The sequence below is a fragment of the Oryzias latipes genome, chromosome 13 (genome assembly GCF_053564925.1).
Source record: "Oryzias latipes strain Hd-rR chromosome 13, Olatipes_Hd-rR_3.1".
NCBI lineage: Eukaryota > Metazoa > Chordata > Actinopteri > Beloniformes > Adrianichthyidae > Oryzias > Oryzias latipes.
In genome coordinates, this window is record NC_136249.1 from 3,999,976 (window position 1) to 4,018,232 (window position 18,257).

Below are 18,257 nucleotides of genomic sequence, written 5' to 3' on the forward strand. Positions count from 1 at the left end.
ATGGTCCTAAACTTCCATTTTAAGATGACTTACCTCTACTGAAGGAAAAGTCACAAAACATGACGAGTGTTTAATGATGCTCACCAAAAATACTAATGTTGAGTGCTGTTTCAACCAAAATATACGTAAAAGAGGTTTACCACCAACTATCTGAAAATAGTTTATGCTAAAAAAGCATCAAGAGGATAGGACACAGAAAACAGAGCAAACAATAAACACGAGCAACAGGGTGAAACCAGAAGCACTTTCCAATCTGATACATTTCTTTCCCAAACCTACCTATTGCATTGACAAACTACAAGTGGACAACACAAGTGGCTTGAGTAGCTCAGTTGGTAGAGCATCAGACTTTTAATGTGAGGGTCCAGGGTTCGAGTCCCTGTTCAAGTGCCACACTATGGATGTAGCAGGAAATACAGGTGCTGTGCAAGCTCTTGAATTGCTTCCTTATACTGGACAGCAGTGCTAAAACTGCTACATTTCACACCTGTTACCAGCCAGTTCTTTTGCTCTTGCAACAATGTCCTGGCCCATTCCTCTCAACTGTACCAAATGATTCAATAACAGCCCATTGTCAATAAAAAAAGGTATTTCAGAAGCCGAAATAGCTCAGCTGGGAGAGCGCTAGACTGAAGATCTAGAGGTCCTTGGTTCAATCCCGAGTTTCGGCAATCACGTACTTCTCCGTTTACATTTAATACTCAGTCACATCAATACTCGTATGTTGAATGTGTGCGATTCCCACTCTTACCATGCTCTCAAAAGCTCTCATTCCTGGCTTTTTCCTGGAATTTCCCATTTCCTTTATCCAACAATGCCACTTATTCACAAAATCGCTTCCCGTTTGCATATCAAATAAATACATATACACATACACACCTTTTTTAAACGCATACTTCCCACCATGCTTCCATCCACTTGCCACTGATTAGTGGCTTTCTGTTTGTGCAAAAGTGGATGAAACAGAGAGAGCAATCACATAAGTAAACGGTCCAACCCATGGCAGCTTAGTGTGTACCCTTAGTGTGTAGCCAAGTGAATGGCTCATTAATAAGCCACTGTGGCACAAAGATGGGCTCTTGGGCTATAGAGGGGGACTTTTCCCTGAGGAAATTTGCTTAGGCTCAGGGATTCTTGTGATAAGCAAGAAAAATACTTAGGTGCACTTCATGTGTAAACAGCTCTCTGTCGTAGTCAAACTTAGCCTATAGCAAATTGGTCCAAATCAAAACAAAGGAATCCATCTTTGTGTGTGAGAGGAGAGTGTCTCTTTTGCAATACAAATTCAAACAGCCATTCCTTGGCTACACCAATGTAACACAAAAGATGCATGGTCCTAAACTTCCATTTTAAGTTGACTTACCTCTACTGAAGGAAAAGTCACAAAACATGACGAGTGTTTAATGATGCTCACCAAAAATACTAACGTTGAGTGCTGTTTCAACCAAAATATACATAAAAGAGGTTTACCACCAACTATCTGAAAATAGTTTGTGCTAAAAAAGCATCAAGAGGATAGGACACAGAAAACAGAGCAAACAATAAACACGAGCAACAGGGTGCAACCAGAAGCACTTTCCAATCTGATACATTTCTTTCCCAAACCTACCTATTGCATTGACAAACTACAAGTGGACAACACAAGTGGCTTGAGTAGCTCAGTTGGTAGAGCATCAGACTTTTAATCTGAGGGTCCAGGGTTCGAGTCCCTGTTCAAGTGCCACACTATGGATGTAGCAGGAAATACAGGTGCTGTGCAAGCTCTTGAATTGCTTCCTTACATTGGACAGCAGTGCTAAAACTGCTACATTTCACACCTGTTACCAGCCAGTTCTTTTGCTCTCGCAACAATGTCCTGGCCCATTCCTCTCAACTGTACCAAATGATTCAATAACAGCCCATTGTCAATAAAAAAAGGTATTTCAGAAGCCGAAATAGCTCAGCTGGGAGAGCGCTAGACTGAAGATCTAGAGGTCCTTGGTTCAATCCCGAGTTTCGGCAATCACGTACTTCTCCGTTTACATTTAATACTCAGTCACATCAATACTCGTATGTTAAATGTGTGCGATTCCCACTCTTACCATGCTCTCAAAAGCTCTCATTCCTGGCTTTTTCCTGGAATTTCCCATTTCCTTTATCCAACAATGCCACTTATTCACAAAATCGCTTCCCGTTTGCATATCAAATAAATACATATACACATACACACCTTTTTTAAACGCATACTTCCCACCATGCTTCCATCCACTTGCCACTGATTAGTGGCTTTCTGTTTGTGCAAAAGTGGATGAAACAGAGAGAGCAATCACATAAGTAAATGGTCCAACCCATGGCAGCTTAGTGTGTACCCTTAGTGTGTAGCCAAGTGAATGGCTCATTAATAAGCCACTGTGGCACAAAGATGGGCTCTTGGGCTATAGAGGGGGACTTTTCCCTGAGGAAATTTGCTTAGGCTCAGGGATTCTTGTGATAAGCAAGAAAAATACTTAGGTGCACTTCATGTGTAAACAGCTCTCTGTCGTAGTCAAACTTAGCCTATAGCAAATTGGTCCAAATCAAAACAAAGGAATCCATCTTTGTGTGTGAGAGGAGAGTGTCTCTTTTGCAATACAAATTCAAACAGCCATTCCTTAGCTACACCAATGTAACACAAAAGATGCATGGTCCTAAACTTCCATTTTAAGTTGACTTACCTCTACTGAAGGAAAAGTCACAAAACATGACGAGTGTTTAATGATGCTCACCAAAAATACTAACGTTGAGTGCTGTTTCAACCAAAATATACATAAAAGAGGTTTACCACCAACTATCTGAAAATAGTTTGTGCTAAAAAAGCATCAAGAGGATAGGACACAGAAAACAGAGCAAACAATAAACACGAGCAACAGGGTGCAACCAGAAGCACTTTCCAATCTGATACATTTCTTTCCCAAACCTACCTATTGCATTGACAAACTACAAGTGGACAACACAAGTGGCTTGAGTAGCTCAGTTGGTAGAGCATCAGACTTTTAATCTGAGGGTCCAGGGTTCGAGTCCCTGTTCAAGTGCCACACTATGGATGTAGCAGGAAATACAGGTGCTGTGCAAGCTCTTGAATTGCTTCCTTACATTGGACAGCAGTGCTAAAACTGCTACATTTCACACCTGTTACCAGCCAGTTCTTTTGCTCTTGCAACAATGTCCTGGCCCATTCCTCTCAACTGTACCAAATGATTCAATAACAGCCCATTGTCAATAAAAAAAGGTCTTTTGGAAGCCGAAATAGCTCAGCTGGGAGAGCGCTAGACTGAAGATCTAGAGGTCCTTGGTTCAATCCCGAGTTTCGGCAATCACGTACTTCTCCGTTTACATTTAATACTCAGTCACATCAATACTCGTATGTTAAATGTGTGTCATTCCCCCTCTTACCATGCTCTCGTTCCTGGCTCTTTCCTGGAATTTCCCATTTCCTTTATCCAAAAATGCCACTTATTCACAAAATCGCTTCCCGTTTGCATAACAAATAAATACATATACACATACACACCTTTTTTAAACGCATACTTCCCACCATGCTTCCATCCACTTGCCACTGATTAGTGGCTTTCTGTTTGTGCAAAAGTGGATGAAACAGAGAGAGCAATCACATAAGTAAACGGTCCAACCCATGGCAGCTTAGTGTGTACCCTTAGTGTGTAGCCAAGTGAATGGCTCATTAATAAGCCACTGTGTTACAAAGATGGGCTCTTGGGCTATAGAGGGGGACTTTTCCCTGAGGAAATTTGCTTAGGCTCAGGGATTCTTGTGATAAGCAAGAAAAATACTTAGGTGCACTTCATGTGTAAACAGCTCTCTGTCGTAGTCAAACTTAGCCTATAGCAAATTGGTCCAAATCAAAACAAAGGAATCCATCTTTGTGTGTGAGAGGAGAGTGTCTCTTTTGCAATACAAATTCAAACAGCCATTCCTTAGCTACACCAATGTAACACAAAAGATGCATGGTCCTAAACTTCCATTTTAAGTTGACTTACCTCTACTGAAGGAAAAGTCACAAAACATGACGAGTGTTTAATGATGCTCACCAAAAATACTAACGTTGAGTGCTGTTTCAACCAAAATATACATAAAAGAGGTTTACCACCAACTATGTGAAAATAGTTTATGCTAAAAAAGCATCAAGAGGATAGGACACAGAAAACAGAGCAAACAATAAACACGAGCAACAGGGTGCAACCAGAAGCACTTTCCAATCTGATACATTTCTTTCCCAAACCTACCTATTGCATTGACAAACTACAAGTGGACAACACAAGTGGCTTGAGTAGCTCAGTTGGTAGAGCATCAGACTTTTAATCTGAGGGTCCAGGGTTCGAGTCCCTGTTCAAGTGCCACACTATGGATGTAGCAGGAAATACAGGTGCTGTGCAAGCTCTTGAACTGCTTCCTTACATTGGACAGCAGTGCTAAAACTGCTACATTTAACACCTGTTACCAGCCAGTTCTTTTGCTCTTGCAACAATGTCCTGGCCCATTCCTCTCAACTGTACCACATGAATCAATAACAGCCCATTGTCAATAAAAAAAGCTCTTTTGGAAGCCGAAATAGCTCAGCTGGGAGAGCGCTAGACTGAAGATCTAGAGGTCCTTGGTTCAATCCCGAGTTTCGGCAATCACGTACTTCTCCGTTTACATTTAATACTCCGTCACATCAATACCCATATGTTAAATGTCTGTGATTCCCACTCTTACCATGCTCTCATTCCTGGCTTTTTCCTGGAATTTCCCATTTCCTTTATCCAACAATGCCACTTATTCACAAAATCGCTTCCCGTTTGCATATCAAATAAATACATATACACATACACACCTTTTTTCAAACGCATACTTCCCACCATGCTTCCATCCACTTGCCACTGATTAGTGGCTTTCTGTTTGTGCAAAAGTGGATGAAACAGAGAGAGCAATCACATAAGTAAACGGTCCAACCCATGGCAGCTTAGTGTGTACCCTTAGTGTGTAGCCAAGTGAATGGCTCATTAATAAGCCACTGTGGCACAAAGATGGGCTCTTGGGCTATAGAGGGGGACTTTTCCCTGAGGAAATTTGCTTAGGCTCAGGGATTCTTGTGATAAGCAAGAAAAATACTTAGGTGCACTTCATGTGTAAACAGCTCTCTGTCGTAGTCAAACTTAGCCTATAGCAAATTGGTCCAAATCAAAACAAAGGAATCCATCTTTGTGTGTGAGAGGAGAGTGTCTCTTTTGCAATACAAATTCAAACAGCCATTCCTTAGCTACACCAATGTAACACAAAAGATGCATGGTCCTAAACTTCCATTTTAAGTTGACTTACCTCTACTGAAGGAAAAGTCACAAAACATGACGAGTGTTTAATGATGCTCACCAAAAATACTAACGTTGAGTGCTGTTTCAACCAAAATATACATAAAAGAGGTTTACCACCAACTATGTGAAAATAGTTTATGCTAAAAAAGCATCAAGAGGATAGGACACAGAAAACAGAGCAAACAATAAACACGAGCAACAGGGTGCAACCAGAAGCACTTTCCAATCTGATACATTTCTTTCCCAAACCTACCTATTGCATTGACAAACTACAAGTGGACAACACAAGTGGCTTGAGTAGCTCAGTTGGTAGAGCATCAGACTTTTAATCTGAGGGTCCAGGGTTTGAGTCCCTGTTCAAGTGCCACACTATGGATGTAGCAGGAAATACAGGTGCTGTGCAAGCTCTTGAATTGCTTCCTTATATTGGACAGCAGTGCTAAAACTGCTACATTTCACACCCGTTACCAGCCACTTCTTTTGCTCTTGCAACAATGGCCTGGCCCATTCCTCTCAACTGTACCACATGAATCAATAACAGCCCATTGTCAATAAAAAAAGCTCTTTTGGAAGCCGAAATAGCTCAGCTGGGAGAGCGCTAGACTGAAGATCTAGAGGTCCTTGGTTCAATCCCGAGTTTCGGCAATCACGTACTTCTCCGTTTACATTTAATACTCAGTCACATCAATACTCGTATGTTAAATGTGTGCGATTCCCACTCTTACCATGCTCTCAAAAGCTCTCATTCCTGGCTTTTTCCTGGAATTTCCCATTTCCTTTATCCAACAATGCCACTTATTCACAAAATCGCTTCCCGTTTGCATATCAAATAAATACATATACACATACACACCTTTTTTAAACGCATACTTCCCACCATGCTTCCATCCACTTGCCACTGATTAGTGGCTTTCTGTTTGTGCAAAAGTGGATGAAACAGAGAGAGCAATCACATAAGTAAACGGTCCAACCCATGGCAGCTTAGTGTGTACCCTTAGTGTGTAGCCAAGTGAATGGCTCATTAATAAGCCACTGTGGCACAAAGATGGGCTCTTGGGCTATAGAGGGGGACTTTTCCCTGAGGAAATTTGCTTAGGCTCAGGGATTCTTGTGATAAGCAAGAAAAATACTTAGGTGCACTTCATGTGTAAACAGCTCTCTGTCGTAGTCAAACTTAGCCTATAGCAAATTGGTCCAAATCAAAACAAAGGAATCCATCTTTGTGTGTGAGAGGAGAGTGTCTCTTTTGCAATACAAATTCAAACAGCCATTCCTTAGCTACACCAATGTAACACAAAAGATGCATGGTCCTAAACTTCCATTTTAAGTTGACTTACCTCTACTGAAGGAAAAGTCACAAAACATGACGAGTGTTTAATGATGCTCACCAAAAATACTAACGTTGAGTGCTGTTTCAACCAAAATATACATAAAAGAGGTTTACCACCAACTATCTGAAAATAGTTTGTGCTAAAAAAGCATCAAGAGGATAGGACACAGAAAACAGAGCAAACAATAAACACGAGCAACAGGGTGCAACCAGAAGCACTTTCCAATCTGATACATTTCTTTCCCAAACCTACCTATTGCATTGACAAACTACAAGTGGACAACACAAGTGGCTTGAGTAGCTCAGTTGGTAGAGCATCAGACTTTTAATCTGAGGGTCCAGGGTTCGAGTCCCTGTTCAAGTGCCACACTATGGATGTAGCAGGAAATACAGGTGCTGTGCAAGCTCTTGAATTGCTTCCTTACATTGGACAGCAGTGCTAAAACTGCTACATTTCACACCTGTTACCAGCCAGTTCTTTTGCTCTTGCAACAATGTCCTGGCCCATTCCTCTCAACTGTACCAAATGATTCAATAACAGCCCATTGTCAATAAAAAAAGGTCTTTTGGAAGCCGAAATAGCTCAGCTGGGAGAGCGCTAGACTGAAGATCTAGAGGTCCTTGGTTCAATCCCGAGTTTCGGCAATCACGTACTTCTCCGTTTACATTTAATACTCAGTCACATCAATACTCGTATGTTAAATGTGTGTCATTCCCCCTCTTACCATGCTCTCGTTCCTGGCTCTTTCCTGGAATTTCCCATTTCCTTTATCCAAAAATGCCACTTATTCACAAAATCGCTTCCCGTTTGCATAACAAATAAATACATATACACATACACACCTTTTTTAAACGCATACTTCCCACCATGCTTCCATCCACTTGCCACTGATTAGTGGCTTTCTGTTTGTGCAAAAGTGGATGAAACAGAGAGAGCAATCACATAAGTAAACGGTCCAACCCATGGCAGCTTAGTGTGTACCCTTAGTGTGTAGCCAAGTGAATGGCTCATTAATAAGCCACTGTGTTACAAAGATGGGCTCTTGGGCTATAGAGGGGGACTTTTCCCTGAGGAAATTTGCTTAGGCTCAGGGATTCTTGTGATAAGCAAGAAAAATACTTAGGTGCACTTCATGTGTAAACAGCTCTCTGTCGTAGTCAAACTTAGCCTATAGCAAATTGGTCCAAATCAAAACAAAGGAATCCATCTTTGTGTGTGAGAGGAGAGTGTCTCTTTTGCAATACAAATTCAAACAGCCATTCCTTAGCTACACCAATGTAACACAAAAGATGCATGGTCCTAAACTTCCATTTTAAGTTGACTTACCTCTACTGAAGGAAAAGTCACAAAACATGACGAGTGTTTAATGATGCTCACCAAAAATACTAACGTTGAGTGCTGTTTCAACCAAAATATACATAAAAGAGGTTTACCACCAACTATGTGAAAATAGTTTATGCTAAAAAAGCATCAAGAGGATAGGACACAGAAAACAGAGCAAACAATAAACACGAGCAACAGGGTGCAACCAGAAGCACTTTCCAATCTGATACATTTCTTTCCCAAACCTACCTATTGCATTGACAAACTACAAGTGGACAACACAAGTGGCTTGAGTAGCTCAGTTGGTAGAGCATCAGACTTTTAATCTGAGGGTCCAGGGTTCGAGTCCCTGTTCAAGTGCCACACTATGGATGTAGCAGGAAATACAGGTGCTGTGCAAGCTCTTGAACTGCTTCCTTACATTGGACAGCAGTGCTAAAACTGCTACATTTAACACCTGTTACCAGCCAGTTCTTTTGCTCTTGCAACAATGTCCTGGCCCATTCCTCTCAACTGTACCACATGAATCAATAACAGCCCATTGTCAATAAAAAAAGCTCTTTTGGAAGCCGAAATAGCTCAGCTGGGAGAGCGCTAGACTGAAGATCTAGAGGTCCTTGGTTCAATCCCGAGTTTCGGCAATCACGTACTTCTCCGTTTACATTTAATACTCCGTCACATCAATACTCATATGTTAAATGTCTGTGATTCCCACTCTTACCATGCTCTCATTCCTGGCTTTTTCCTGGAATTTCCCATTTCCTTTATCCAACAATGCCACTTATTCACAAAATCGCTTCCCGTTTGCATATCAAATAAATACATATACACATACACACCTTTTTTCAAACGCATACTTCCCACCATGCTTCCATCCACTTGCCACTGATTAGTGGCTTTCTGTTTGTGCAAAAGTGGATGAAACAGAGAGAGCAATCACATAAGTAAACGGTCCAACCCATGGCAGCTTAGTGTGTACCCTTAGTGTGTAGCCAAGTGAATGGCTCATTAATAAGCCACTGTGGCACAAAGATGGGCTCTTGGGCTATAGAGGGGGACTTTTCCCTGAGGAAATTTGCTTAGGCTCAGGGATTCTTGTGATAAGCAAGAAAAATACTTAGGTGCACTTCATGTGTAAACAGCTCTCTGTCGTAGTCAAACTTAGCCTATAGCAAATTGGTCCAAATCAAAACAAAGGAATCCATCTTTGTGTGTGAGAGGAGAGTGTCTCTTTTGCAATACAAATTCAAACAGCCATTCCTTAGCTACACCAATGTAACACAAAAGATGCATGGTCCTAAACTTCCATTTTAAGTTGACTTACCTCTACTGAAGGAAAAGTCACAAAACATGACGAGTGTTTAATGATGCTCACCAAAAATACTAACGTTGAGTGCTGTTTCAACCAAAATATACATAAAAGAGGTTTACCACCAACTATGTGAAAATAGTTTATGCTAAAAAAGCATCAAGAGGATAGGACACAGAAAACAGAGCAAACAATAAACACGAGCAACAGGGTGCAACCAGAAGCACTTTCCAATCTGATACATTTCTTTCCCAAACCTACCTATTGCATTGACAAACTACAAGTGGACAACACAAGTGGCTTGAGTAGCTCAGTTGGTAGAGCATCAGACTTTTAATCTGAGGGTCCAGGGTTTGAGTCCCTGTTCAAGTGCCACACTATGGATGTAGCAGGAAATACAGGTGCTGTGCAAGCTCTTGAATTGCTTCCTTATATTGGACAGCAGTGCTAAAACTGCTACATTTCACACCCGTTACCAGCCACTTCTTTTGCTCTTGCAACAATGGCCTGGCCCATTCCTCTCAACTGTACCACATGAATCAATAACAGCCCATTGTCAATAAAAAAAGCTCTTTTGGAAGCCGAAATAGCTCAGCTGGGAGAGCGCTAGACTGAAGATCTAGAGGTCCTTGGTTCAATCCCGAGTTTTGGCAATCACGTACTTCTCCGTTTACATTTAATACTCAGTCACATCAATACTCGTATGTTAAATGTGTGCGATTCCCACTCTTACCATGATCTCAAAAGCTCTCATTCCTGGCTTTTTCCTGGAATTTCCCATTTCCTTTATCCAACAATGCCACTTATTCACAAAATCGCTTCCCGTTTGCATATCAAATAAATACATATACACATACACACCTTTTTTAAACGCATACTTCCCACCATGCTTCCATCCACTTGCCACTGATTAGTGGCTTTCTGTTTGTGCAAAAGTGGATGAAACAGAGAGAGCAATCACATAAGAAAACGGTCCAACCCATGGCAGCTTAGTGTGTACCCTTAGTGTGTAGCCAAGTGAATGGCTCATTAATAAGCCACTGTGGCACAAAGATGGGCTCTTGGGCTATAGAGGGGGACTTTTCCCTGAGGAAATTTGCTTAGGCTCAGGGATTCTTGTGATAAGCAAGAAAAATACTTAGGTGCACTTCATGTGTAAACAGCTCTCTGTCGTAGTCAAACTTAGCCTATAGCAAATTGGTCCAAATCAAAACAAAGGAATCCATCTTTGTGTGTGAGAGGAGAGTGTCTCTTTTGCAATACAAATTCAAACAGCCATTCCTTGGCTACACCAATGTAACACAAAAGATGCATGGTCCTAAACTTCCATTTTAAGTTGACTTACCTCTACTGAAGGAAAAGTCACAAAACATGACGAGTGTTTAATGATGCTCACCAAAAATACTAACGTTGAGTGCTGTTTCAACCAAAATATACATAAAAGAGGTTTACCACCAACTATCTGAAAATAGTTTGTGCTAAAAAAGCATCAAGAGGATAGGACACAGAAAACAGAGCAAACAATAAACACGAGCAACAGGGTGCAACCAGAAGCACTTTCCAATCTGATACATTTCTTTCCCAAACCTACCTATTGCATTGACAAACTACAAGTGGACAACACAAGTGGCTTGAGTAGCTCAGTTGGTAGAGCATCAGACTTTTAATCTGAGGGTCCAGGGTTCGAGTCCCTGTTCAAGTGCCACACTATGGATGTAGCAGGAAATACAGGTGCTGTGCAAGCTCTTGAATTGCTTCCTTACATTGGACAGCAGTGCTAAAACTGCTACATTTCACACCTGTTACCAGCCAGTTCTTTTGCTCTTGCAACAATGTCCTGGCCCATTCCTCTCAACTGTACCAAATGATTAAATAACAGCCCATTGTCAATAAAAAAAGCTCTTTTGGAAGCCGAAATAGCTCAGCTGGGAGAGCGCTAGACTGAAGATCTAGAGGTCCTTGGTTCAATCCCGAGTTTCGGCAATCACGTACTTCTCCGTTTACATTTAATACTCAGTCACATCAATACTCGTATGTTAAATGTGTGTCATTCCCCCTCTTACCATGCTCTCGTTCCTGGCTCTTTCCTGGAATTTCCCATTTCCTTTATCCAACAATGCCACTTATTCACAAAATCGCTTCCCGTTTGCATAACAAATAAATACATATACACATACACACCTTTTTTAAACGCATACTTCCCACCATGCTTCCATCCACTTGCCACTGATTAGTGGCTTTCTGTTTGTGCAAAAGTGGATGAAACAGAGAGAGCAATCACATAAGTAAACGGTCCAACCCATGGCAGCTTAGTGTGTACCCTTAGTGTGTAGCCAAGTGAATGGCTCATTAATAAGCCACTGTGTTACAAAGATGGGCTCTTGGGCTATAGAGGGGGACTTTTCCCTGAGGAAATTTGCTTAGGCTCAGGGATTCTTGTGATAAGCAAGAAAAATACTTAGGTGCACTTCATGTGTAAACAGCTCTCTGTCGTAGTCAAACTTAGCCTATAGCAAATTGGTCCAAATCAAAACAAAGGAATCCATCTTTGTGTGTGAGAGGAGAGTGTCTCTTTTGCAATACAAATTCAAACAGCCATTCCTTAGCTACACCAATGTAACACAAAAGATGCATGGTCCTAAACTTCCATTTTAAGTTGACTTACCTCTACTGAAGGAAAATTCACAAAACATGACGAGTGTTTAATGATGCTCACCAAAAATACTAACGTTGAGTGCTGTTTCAACCAAAATATACATAAAAGAGGTTTACCACCAACTATGTGAAAATAGTTTATGCTAAAAAAGCATCAAGAGGATAGGACACAGAAAACAGAGCAAACAATAAACACGAGCAACAGGGTGCAACCAGAAGCACTTTCCAATCTGATACATTTCTTTCCCAAACCTACCTATTGCATTGACAAACTACAAGTGGACAACACAAGTGGCTTGAGTAGCTCAGTTGGTAGAGCATCAGACTTTTAATCTGAGGGTCCAGGGTTTGAGTCCCTGTTCAAGTGCCACACTATGGATGTAGCAGGAAATACAGGTGCTGTGCAAGCTCTTGAATTGCTTCCTTACATTGGACAGCAGTGCTAAAACTGCTACATTTCACACCTGTTACCAGCCAGTTCTTTTGCTCTTGCAACAATGGCCTGGCCCATTCCTCTCAACTGTACCACATGAATCAATAACAGCCCATTGTCAATAAAAAAAGCTCTTTTGGAAGCCGAAATAGCTCAGCTGGGAGAGCGCTAGACTGAAGATCTAGAGGTCCTTGGTTCAATCCCGAGTTTTGGCAATCACGTACTTCTCCGTTTACATTTAATACTCAGTCACATCAATACTCGTATGTTAAATGTGTGCGATTCCCACTCTTACCATGATCTCAAAAGCTCTCATTCCTGGCATTTTCCTGGAATTTCCCATTTCCTTTATCCAACAATGCCACTTATTCACAAAATCGCTTCCAGTTTGCATATCAAATAAATACATATACACATACACACCTTTTTTAAACGCATACTTCCCACCATGCTTCCATTCACTTGCCACTGATTAGTGGCTTTCTGTTTGTGCAAAAGTGGATGAAACAGAGAGAGCAATCACATAAGTAAACGGTCCAACCCATGGCAGCTTAGTGTGTACCCTTAGTGTGTAGCCAAGTGAATGGCTCATTAATAAGCCACTGTGTTACAAAGATGGGCTCTTGGGCTATAGAGGGGGACTTTTCCCTGAGGAAATTTGCTTAGGCTCAGGGATTTTTGTGATAAGCAAGAAAAATACTTAGGTGCACTTCATGTGTAAACAGCTCTCTGTCGTAGTCAAACTTAGCCTATAGCAAATTGGTCCAAATCAAAACAAAGGAATCCATCTTTGTGTGTGAGAGGAAAGTGTCTCTTTTGCAATACAAATTCAAACAGCCATTCCTTAGCTACACCAATGTAACACAAAAGATGCATGGTCCTAAACTTCCATTTTAATATGACTTACCTCTACTGAAGGAAAAGTCACAAAACATGACGAGTGTTTAATGATGCTCACCAAAAATACTAATGTTGAGTGCTGTTTCAACCAAAATATACGTAAAAGAGGTTTACCACCAACTATCTGAAAATAGTTTATGCTAAAAAAGCATCAAGAGGATAGGACACAGAAAACAGAGCAAACAATAAACACGAGCAACAGGGTGCAACCAGAAGCACTTTCCAATCTGATACATTTCTTTCCCAAACCTACCTATTGCATTGACAAACTACAAGTGGACAACACAAGTGGCTTGAGTAGCTCAGTTGGTAGAGCATCAGACTTTTAATCTGAGGGTTCAGGGTTCGAGTCCCTGTTCAAGTGCCACACTATGGATGTAGCAGGAAATACAGGTGCTGTGCAAGCTCTTGAATTGCTTCCTTATACTGGACAGCAGTGCTAAAACTGCTACATTTCACACCTGTTACCAGCCAGTTCTTTTGCTCTTGCAACAATGTCCTGGCCCATTCCTCTCAACTGTACCAAATGATTCAATAACAGCCCATTGTCAATAAAAAAAGGTATTTCAGAAGCCGAAATAGCTCAGCTGGGAGAGCGCTAGACTGAAGATCTAGAGGTCCTTGGTTCAATCCCGAGTTCGGCAATCACGTACTTCTCCGTTTACATTTAATACTCAGTCACATCAATACTCGTATGTTAAATGTGTGCGATTCCCACTCTTACCATGCTCTCAAAAGCTCTCATTCCTGGCTTTTTCCTGGAATTTCCCATTTCCTTTATCCAACAATGCCACTTATTCACAAAATCGCTTCCCGTTTGCATATCAAATAAATACATATACACATACACACCTTTTTTAAACGCATACTTCCCACCATGCTTCCATCCACTTGCCACTGATTAGTGGCTTTCTGTTTGTGCAAAAGTGGATGAAACAGAGAGAGCAATCACATAAGTAAACGGTCCAACCCATGGCAGCTTAGTGTGTACCCTTAGTGTGTAGCCAAGTGAATGGCTCATTAATAAGCCACTGTGGCACAAAGATGGGCTCTTGGGCTATAGAGGGGGACTTTTCCCTGAGGAAATTTGCTTAGGCTCAGGGATTCTTGTGATAAGCAAGAAAAATACTTAGGTGCACTTCATGTGTAAACAGCTCTCTGTCGTAGTCAAACTTAGCCTATAGCAAATTGGTCCAAATCAAAACAAAGGAATCCATCTTTGTGTGTGAGAGGAGAGTGTCTCTTTTGCAATACAAATTCAAACAGCCATTCCTTAGCTACACCAATGTAACACAAAAGATGCATGGTCCTAAACTTCCATTTTAAGATGACTTACCTCTACTGAAGGAAAAGTCACAAAACATGACGAGTGTTTAATGATGCTCACCAAAAATACTAATGTTGAGTGCTGTTTCAACCAAAATATACGTAAAAGAGGTTTACCACCAACTATCTGAAAATAGTTTATGCTAAAAAAGCATCAAGAGGATAGGACACAGAAAACAGAGCAAACAATAAACACGAGCAACAGGGTGCAACCAGAAGCACTTTCCAATCTGATACATTTCTTTCCCAAACCTACCTATTGCATTGACAAACTACAAGTGGACAACACAAGTGGCTTGAGTAGCTCAGTTGGTAGAGCATCAGACTTTTAATCTGAGGGTCCAGGGTTCGAGTCCCTGTTCAAGTGCCACACTATGGATGTAGCAGGAAATACAGGTGCTGTGCAAGCTCTTGAATTGCTTCCTTATATTGGACAGCAGTGCTAAAACTGCTACATTTCACACCTGTTACCAGCCAGTTCTTTTGCTCTTGCAACAATGTCCTGGCCCATTCCTCTCAACTGTACCAAATGATTCAATAACAGCCCATTGTCAATAAAAAAAGGTATTTCAGAAGCCGAAATAGCTCAGCTGGGAGAGCGCTAGACTGAAGATCTAGAGGTCCTTGGTTCAATCCCGAGTTTCGGCAATCACGTACTTCTCCGTTTACATTTAATACTCAGTCACATCAATACTCGTATGTTAAATGTGTGCGATTCCCACTCTTACCATGCTCTCAAAAGCTCTCATTCCTGGCTTTTTCCTGGAATTTCCCATTTCCTTTATCCAACAATGCCACTTATTCACAAAATCGCTTCCAGTTTGCATATCAAATAAATACATATACACATACACACCTTTTTTAAACGCATACTTCCCACCATGCTTCCATCCACTTGCCACTGATTAGTGGCTTTCTGTTTGTGCAAAAGTGGATGAAACAGAGAGAGCAATCACATAAGTAAACGGTCCAACCCATGGCAGCTTAGTGTGTACCCTTAGTGTGTAGCCAAGTGAATGGCTCATTAATAAGCCACTGTGTTACAAAGATGGGCTCTTGGGCTATAGAGGGGGACTTTTCCCTGAGGAAATTTGCTTAGGCTCAGGGATTTTTGTGATAAGCAAGAAAAATACTTAGGTGCACTTCATGTGTAAACAGCTCTCTGTCGTAGTCAAACTTAGCATATAGCAAATTGGTCCAAATCAAAACAAAGGAATCCATCTTTGTGTGTGAGAGGAGAGTGTCTCTTTTGCAATACAAATTCAAACAGCCATTCCTTAGCTACACCAATGTAACACAAAAGATGCATCGTCCTAAACTTCCATTTTAAGTTGACTTACCTCTACTGAAGGAAAAGTCACAAAACATGACGAGTGTTTAATGATGTTCACCAAAAATACTAACGTTGAGTGCTGTTTCAACCAAAATATACATAAAAGAGGTTTACCACCAACTATGTGAAAATAGTTTATGCTAAAAAAGCATCAAGAGGATAGGACACAGAAAACAGAGCAAACAATAAACACGAGCAACAGGGTGCAACCAGAAGCACTTTCCAATCTGATACATTTCTTTCCCAAACCTACCTATTGCATTGACAAACTACAAGTGGACAACACAAGTGGCTTGAGTAGCTCAGTTGGTAGAGCATCAGACTTTTAATCTGAGGGTCCAGGGTTCGAGTCCCTGTTCAAGTGCCACACTATGGATGTAGCAGGAAATACAGGTGCTGTGCAAGCTCTTGAATTGCTTCCTTACATTGGACAGCAGTGCTAAAACTGCTACATTTCACACCTGTTACCAGCCAGTTCTTTTGCTCTTGCAACAATGTCCTGGCCCATTCCTCTCAACTGTACCAAATGATTCAATAACAGCCCATTGTCAATAAAAAAAGCTCTTTTGGAAGCCGAAATAGCTCAGCTGGGAGAGCGCTAGACTGAAGATCTAGAGGTCCTTGGTTCAATCCCGAGTTTTGGCAATCACGTACTTCTCCGTTTACATTTAATACTCAGTCACATCAATACTCGTATGTTAAATGTGTGCGATTCCCACTCTTACCATGCTCTCAAAAGCTCTCATTCCTGGCTTTTTCCTGGAATTTCCCATTTCCTTTATCCAACAATGCCACTTATTCACAAAATCGCTTCCCGCTTGCATATCAAATAAATACATATACACATACACACCTTTTTTAAACGCATACTTCCCACCATGCTTCCATCCACTTGCCACTGATTAGTGGCTTTCTGTTTGTGCAAAAGTGGATGAAACAGAGAGAGCAATCACATAAGTAAACGGTCCAACCCATGGCAGCTTAGTGTGTACCCTTAGTGTGTAGCCAAGTGAATGGCTCATTAATAAGCCACTGTGGCACAAAGATGGGCTCTTGGGCTATAGAGGGGGACTTTTCCCTGAGGAAATTTGCTTAGGCTCAGGGATTCTTGTGATAAGCAAGAAAAATACTTAGGTGCACTTCATGTGTAAACAGCTCTCTGTCGTAGTCAAACTTAGCCTATAGCAAATTGGTCCAAATCAAAACAAAGGAATCCATCTTTGTGTGTGAGAGGAGAGTGTCTCTTTTGCAATACAAATTCAAACAGCCATTCCTTAGCTACACCAATGTAACACAAAAGATGCATGGTCCTAAACTTCCATTTTAAGATGACTTACCTCTACTGAAGGAAAAGTCACAAAACATGACGAGTGTTTAATGATGCTCACCAAAAATACTAACGTTGAGTGCTGTTTCAACCAAAATATACATAAAAGAGGTTTACCACCAACTATGTGAAAATAGTTTATGCTAAAAAAGCATCAAGAGGATAGGACACAGAAAACAGAGCAAACAATAAACACGAGCAACAGGGTGCAACCAGAAGCACTTTCCAATCTGATACATTTCTTTCCCAAACCTACCTATTGCATTGACAAACTACAAGTGGACAACACAAGTGGCTTGAGTAGCTCAGTTGGTAGAGCATCAGACTTTTAATCTGAGGGTCCAGGGTTCGAGTCCCTGTTCAAGTGCCACACTATGGATGTAGCAGGAAATACAGGTGCTGTGCAAGCTCTTGAATTGCTTCCTTACATTGGACAGCAGTGCTAAAACTGCTATATTTCACACCTGTTACCAGCCAGTTCTTTTGCTCTTGCAACAATGGCCTGGCCCATTCCTCTCAACTGTACCACATGAATCAATAACAGCCCATTGTCAATAAAAAAAGCTCTTTTGGAAGCCGAAATAGCTCAGCTGGGAGAGCGCTAGACTGAAGATCTAGAGGTCCTTGGTTCAATCCCGAGTTTTGGCAATCACGTACTTCTCCGTTTACATTTAATACTCAGTCACATCAATACTCGTATGTTAAATGTGTGCGATTCCCACTCTTACCATGATCTCAAAAGCTCTCATTCCTGGCATTTTCCTGGAATTTCCCATTTCCTTTATCCAACAATGCCACTTATTCACAAAATCGCTTCCAGTTTGCATATCAAATAAATACATATACACATACACACCTTTTTTAAACGCATACTTCCCACCATGCTTCCATCCACTTGCCACTGATTAGTGGCTTTCTGTTTGTGCAAAAGTGGATGAAACAGAGAGAGCAATCACATAAGTAAACGGTCCAACCCATGGCAGCTTAGTGTGT

At 41.2% G+C, this 18,257-nt stretch overlaps 26 non-coding genes across 26 annotated transcripts; all 26 read left to right on the forward strand.

The window, feature by feature from the left end:
* The first annotated feature begins 598 nt into the window (after positions 1–598).
* Positions 599–671, forward strand: trnaf-gaa (transfer RNA phenylalanine (anticodon GAA)). The gene has a single exon. It is a non-coding gene; the product is annotated as a tRNA-Phe (tRNA).
* A 976-nt stretch (positions 672–1,647) lies between these two features.
* Positions 1,648–1,720, forward strand: trnak-uuu (transfer RNA lysine (anticodon UUU)). The gene has a single exon. It is a non-coding gene; the product is annotated as a tRNA-Lys (tRNA).
* Positions 1,721–1,928: 208 nt separating this feature from the next.
* trnaf-gaa (transfer RNA phenylalanine (anticodon GAA)) lies at positions 1,929–2,001 on the forward strand. The gene has a single exon. It is a non-coding gene; the product is annotated as a tRNA-Phe (tRNA).
* Positions 2,002–2,977: 976 nt separating this feature from the next.
* Positions 2,978–3,050, forward strand: trnak-uuu (transfer RNA lysine (anticodon UUU)). The gene has a single exon. It is a non-coding gene; the product is annotated as a tRNA-Lys (tRNA).
* A 208-nt stretch (positions 3,051–3,258) lies between these two features.
* Positions 3,259–3,331, forward strand: trnaf-gaa (transfer RNA phenylalanine (anticodon GAA)). Its single transcript has one exon. It is a non-coding gene; the product is annotated as a tRNA-Phe (tRNA).
* A 966-nt stretch (positions 3,332–4,297) lies between these two features.
* trnak-uuu (transfer RNA lysine (anticodon UUU)) lies at positions 4,298–4,370 on the forward strand. The gene has a single exon. It is a non-coding gene; the product is annotated as a tRNA-Lys (tRNA).
* Positions 4,371–4,578: 208 nt separating this feature from the next.
* Positions 4,579–4,651, forward strand: trnaf-gaa (transfer RNA phenylalanine (anticodon GAA)). The gene has a single exon. It is a non-coding gene; the product is annotated as a tRNA-Phe (tRNA).
* A 967-nt stretch (positions 4,652–5,618) lies between these two features.
* trnak-uuu (transfer RNA lysine (anticodon UUU)) lies at positions 5,619–5,691 on the forward strand. The gene has a single exon. It is a non-coding gene; the product is annotated as a tRNA-Lys (tRNA).
* Positions 5,692–5,899: 208 nt separating this feature from the next.
* trnaf-gaa (transfer RNA phenylalanine (anticodon GAA)) lies at positions 5,900–5,972 on the forward strand. The gene has a single exon. It is a non-coding gene; the product is annotated as a tRNA-Phe (tRNA).
* Positions 5,973–6,948: 976 nt separating this feature from the next.
* On the forward strand, positions 6,949–7,021 carry trnak-uuu (transfer RNA lysine (anticodon UUU)). Its single transcript has one exon. It is a non-coding gene; the product is annotated as a tRNA-Lys (tRNA).
* Positions 7,022–7,229: 208 nt separating this feature from the next.
* trnaf-gaa (transfer RNA phenylalanine (anticodon GAA)) lies at positions 7,230–7,302 on the forward strand. The gene has a single exon. It is a non-coding gene; the product is annotated as a tRNA-Phe (tRNA).
* Positions 7,303–8,268: 966 nt separating this feature from the next.
* On the forward strand, positions 8,269–8,341 carry trnak-uuu (transfer RNA lysine (anticodon UUU)). Its single transcript has one exon. It is a non-coding gene; the product is annotated as a tRNA-Lys (tRNA).
* A 208-nt stretch (positions 8,342–8,549) lies between these two features.
* Positions 8,550–8,622, forward strand: trnaf-gaa (transfer RNA phenylalanine (anticodon GAA)). Its single transcript has one exon. It is a non-coding gene; the product is annotated as a tRNA-Phe (tRNA).
* A 967-nt stretch (positions 8,623–9,589) lies between these two features.
* trnak-uuu (transfer RNA lysine (anticodon UUU)) lies at positions 9,590–9,662 on the forward strand. The gene has a single exon. It is a non-coding gene; the product is annotated as a tRNA-Lys (tRNA).
* Positions 9,663–9,870: 208 nt separating this feature from the next.
* Positions 9,871–9,943, forward strand: trnaf-gaa (transfer RNA phenylalanine (anticodon GAA)). Its single transcript has one exon. It is a non-coding gene; the product is annotated as a tRNA-Phe (tRNA).
* Positions 9,944–10,919: 976 nt separating this feature from the next.
* Positions 10,920–10,992, forward strand: trnak-uuu (transfer RNA lysine (anticodon UUU)). Its single transcript has one exon. It is a non-coding gene; the product is annotated as a tRNA-Lys (tRNA).
* A 208-nt stretch (positions 10,993–11,200) lies between these two features.
* On the forward strand, positions 11,201–11,273 carry trnaf-gaa (transfer RNA phenylalanine (anticodon GAA)). Its single transcript has one exon. It is a non-coding gene; the product is annotated as a tRNA-Phe (tRNA).
* Positions 11,274–12,239: 966 nt separating this feature from the next.
* On the forward strand, positions 12,240–12,312 carry trnak-uuu (transfer RNA lysine (anticodon UUU)). The gene has a single exon. It is a non-coding gene; the product is annotated as a tRNA-Lys (tRNA).
* Positions 12,313–12,520: 208 nt separating this feature from the next.
* trnaf-gaa (transfer RNA phenylalanine (anticodon GAA)) lies at positions 12,521–12,593 on the forward strand. Its single transcript has one exon. It is a non-coding gene; the product is annotated as a tRNA-Phe (tRNA).
* A 976-nt stretch (positions 12,594–13,569) lies between these two features.
* On the forward strand, positions 13,570–13,642 carry trnak-uuu (transfer RNA lysine (anticodon UUU)). The gene has a single exon. It is a non-coding gene; the product is annotated as a tRNA-Lys (tRNA).
* Positions 13,643–14,898: 1,256 nt separating this feature from the next.
* On the forward strand, positions 14,899–14,971 carry trnak-uuu (transfer RNA lysine (anticodon UUU)). The gene has a single exon. It is a non-coding gene; the product is annotated as a tRNA-Lys (tRNA).
* A 208-nt stretch (positions 14,972–15,179) lies between these two features.
* Positions 15,180–15,252, forward strand: trnaf-gaa (transfer RNA phenylalanine (anticodon GAA)). Its single transcript has one exon. It is a non-coding gene; the product is annotated as a tRNA-Phe (tRNA).
* A 976-nt stretch (positions 15,253–16,228) lies between these two features.
* trnak-uuu (transfer RNA lysine (anticodon UUU)) lies at positions 16,229–16,301 on the forward strand. The gene has a single exon. It is a non-coding gene; the product is annotated as a tRNA-Lys (tRNA).
* A 208-nt stretch (positions 16,302–16,509) lies between these two features.
* On the forward strand, positions 16,510–16,582 carry trnaf-gaa (transfer RNA phenylalanine (anticodon GAA)). The gene has a single exon. It is a non-coding gene; the product is annotated as a tRNA-Phe (tRNA).
* Positions 16,583–17,558: 976 nt separating this feature from the next.
* trnak-uuu (transfer RNA lysine (anticodon UUU)) lies at positions 17,559–17,631 on the forward strand. Its single transcript has one exon. It is a non-coding gene; the product is annotated as a tRNA-Lys (tRNA).
* A 208-nt stretch (positions 17,632–17,839) lies between these two features.
* On the forward strand, positions 17,840–17,912 carry trnaf-gaa (transfer RNA phenylalanine (anticodon GAA)). The gene has a single exon. It is a non-coding gene; the product is annotated as a tRNA-Phe (tRNA).
* Positions 17,913–18,257: the final 345 nt, after the last annotated feature.